The sequence below is a fragment of the Chiloscyllium plagiosum genome, unplaced genomic scaffold, assembly GCF_037043375.1.
Source record: "Chiloscyllium plagiosum isolate Xiang-an unplaced genomic scaffold, Cpla_swu_hap1 HiC_scaffold_12, whole genome shotgun sequence".
Lineage (NCBI taxonomy): Eukaryota > Metazoa > Chordata > Chondrichthyes > Orectolobiformes > Hemiscylliidae > Chiloscyllium > Chiloscyllium plagiosum.
Window position 1 is genome coordinate 88,197,395 of NW_028270150.1, and position 3,728 is coordinate 88,201,122.

Here is a 3,728-nt window from a genome sequence, read left to right on the forward strand (position 1 = left end):
TTGTGATTATCTCACTCATCTCTGAATAGTATTTCACCGTTTATTTGCTTATAACTCAATAAGCTGACTAGTCAGCAATCCACATTATTCTTCATGTGCACTTCAGTATGCAGGATTTCAAACCTAACCAGGTCTTGGGAAGATAACAACCAAAAGCAGTTTAGTACCTTTGAAGTTGTTCCTTTTAAACCTACTTCTCCAGACATCTCCAAGAAAAAGACTTCTATTGTTAAGTCAGAGCAAAAATGGATTCTCATTTCTAAACATGTGTTCACCATGCCATCCTCTAAACAGTTAACAATTATTAAAGGTCAATCTAATCCTGCAGATTGACTTGATGGAGGGCTCATATAGAACTGTCTTTAGCTTTAAGTGAGTCCCTATGTTTTATGACATCAAAGTGAGCTTTACCAGAAAGCATAATTATCACTTAGCGAGTTTTGAGAAGATTTGTAGTTGAGGTTGAGGTTCTGGATGTAGGTTTGCTCGCGGAGCTGGAGGGTTCATTTCCAGATGTTTCATCACCCTACTAGGTGACATCTTCAATGGGCCTCTGGACGAAGCACTGTTGATAATTCCTGCTTTCTATATTTGGGTTGGTGATGTCATTTCCTGTTCTTTTTTTCAGGGGATGGTAGATGTGTTCTAACTTGATGTGATGGTTGATTGAGTTCCGGTTGGAATGTTATGCTTCAAGGAATTCTCGTGTATGTCTCTGTTTGGCTTGTCATAGAATGGATGTGTTGTCCCAGTCGAAGTGGCGTTCTTTGTCATCTGTATGTAAGGATACTAGTGAGAGGGGGTCATGTCATTTTGTGGCTAGTTGAGGTTCATGTATCCTGGGGGGTAGTTTTCTGCCAGTTTGTCCAATTTAGTGTTTGCTACAGACCTTGCACAGTATTTTGTAAATAACATTAGTTTTGCTTGTTCTTGAACCTTTCAGTTCAGCGAGCAAACCTACATCCATAATTATCACTTTTATTCTTACTACAGCTCCCATCTCCAGTTGAAAACTCAGAGAAAACAGCCAGTAGCTTTTATTGTCCAATCTTATGTAACATTTGTTGTAGACAAATAACTTGACCTTGTAATACAGAATAGCTTCTTTCTACACTATAGGGCAGTGTCAGATACTTGATTTGGGAACTCCCTACTCTCATCCTCTTCTGTACCTGCCCTACAATTTTGGTTCCCATCCCCCTGCTGTATTAGTTTAAATCCACCTTAATAGCTTTAGCGAATTTTCCCACCCAGGATATTGGTACCCCTCTGGTTTAGACAAAGTCCATCCTGCTTGTAGAGGTCCCACCTACCCCAGAAAGAGCTCCAATTATCCAAAACGCGAAACCCTCCCTCTTGCACCATCCTTGTAGCCATGTGTTCAACTCCTTTCTCTCCCTATTCCTCACCTCACTAGCACGTGGCACGGGCAGCAAACCAGAGAAAACAATCCTGTTTGTCCTAGCTCTAAGCTTCCATCCTAGCTCCCTGAATTTCTGCCTCAAGTCCCCATCTCTCTCCCGACCTATGTCGTTAGTGCCAATGTGGACCATGACTTGGGGGCTGCTCTCCCTCCCACCGAAGGATCCCAAAAACATGATCAGAGACATCAGGACCCTGGCACCCGGGAGGCAACACACCAACTGTGAGTCTCTCTCGTCCCCACAGAACCTAACTATAGAGTCCCCAATGACAACTGTTCTGCTCCTCTTCCCCCTTCCCTTCTGAGCAGCAGGTGCCCCACTGCTTTCCCTTGGTAAGTGATCCCTCCCAACAGTATCCAGAACGGTATACTTATTGAGGGGAATGTTTCCTCTACTCAAATCAAGTTGAGATGATAAATGTATAAACTGCATTCAGAAATGTTTGAGCTTTTGTCAGTACTCTGGGTGACAGTGCAAAGGAATCAAACAAACGTGACTAAAGTAGTAAAATATATAATGAAAACAAGGTTGCAATATATAGGAGCCAACTAAAATATGGAGAGGAAAACAAAATTCAAACAAAGTACTGAAAATTTAAAGTGACCAGAAATCAGAAAAATATGGTTACACTTGTAAGCTGTACAATCGCAAACTGCTCTTCCCACAGTACAGCAGATCACACTGTAATCAAATACAAGTTGACATGAAAAACAAAATCACTACGGAACACCTAGGGGGCCTGGTTGTCAAGATGAAAGTAAGAACAAATGAGAACAAAATGGAAAAGACCATCTGAACAAGATCATGCAAATCCTCATTGCCGTGTTCAACTCAGCTTGATTTAAAAATTCTCATGGGCATGCTTGCTAGCTGGCATTTATTACCCATTCCTACTTGGCCCTGAGATGGTGTAGGTGAGCTGCCTTTTGGAACCACTGCAGTCCATCTGCTTTAGATGAACCCACAATGCCATCAGAGAAGTATGACCAGGATTCCAAACCAGCGACAGTGAAGGAATAAAGATAGGGCGGTGAGTGGCTTGGAGGGGAAATTAAAAGTATTCCCATGAATTTCTGTCCTTATCCCTCTAGGTGGACGTGGCCATGGGTTTCGAAGATGCTGTCTGAAGATCTTTGAATTTCTGCACTACATTTTGTAGATCATATGCAACGATGCTGAGTATCAGTGGTGGAGGGACTGGATGCTTGTGGGTGTGGTGCCAATCAAGGGGCGTGCTTTGTCCTGATTGCTGTTGAGTTTCTTCAGTGTTATTAGGGCTGGTGGCAAATAGGTAAGTGAGTATTTCACCATCATGCTATCTTGTCTTGTCGATGGTGGGTATCCTCACTTCCCATTAGTTAGCCAAATTATTCGCCTTAAAAGCATGCTTTTACAAAATACCTGCCCCCATCAACTTATTCAAAATGTATTGCTGACCTTCCAAAAGCAGTCACACGATAAACAGTAAAATTAAATCCTAGTTTCCAAGTCCCATTCTCCTTCATCCCACGAATTCTCTGTAAACTCAGATCACCTCCAATTAAATCCTCTGTGTTTGCAATCTCACACGCTTTTCCCAAGCATTGATAACACCTTGAATGGTCTCAGGCTGCTTTTCTCATACTTTCTGTCTACAGACAAGAAGAGTATGTGAAGATATTCTCTATATCTCTTTTGTCCAACCATCACCAGTGAATCAGCGTCAGTTCTTCCATTTAGCTCAAGCACCTGCTGGTTAGTAAATAAATTGCTCAATGTAGTATTTCTTTCTAATGCTGATTTATGGGATATGGGCACACCGGCTAGATTAGCAGTCAAGAGTCAACTACATTTCTGTTAATCTGGGGTCACAGCAGACTAGGTAAGGACAGCAGTTTCTTTCGCTAAAAGACATTCGTGAGCTAGATGAGTTTTTCCGACAATGGTCATCAAAAAGACTTCATTACAGACTTTCACTGAATTAAAATTCCACTATTTGCCATGGGGGGATTCAAAATCAGGTCCTCAAAAATTACCTGGGTTTCTGGTTTAATAGTTTAGCAAGAATACCACTAAACCTGTGTATAGCGCTGATCAACGAATCACAAAGAATATTACTGCCCAGCTTTGGGAGAATCTCAATCTTATACAGTAGAATGCCTTTTTTTTTAAAAAAATCTACCTCCAAACAAGCGCGGGTTGTCTTTCCCAATATCTCCTTTGGCTCAGTCTGTGTTTTGACGGATTACAATGTGAAGCGCCCTGAGATGCTTCTCCATACATTAAGATATTATGCAAATACAAGTTGTTAAACATCCCACAGAA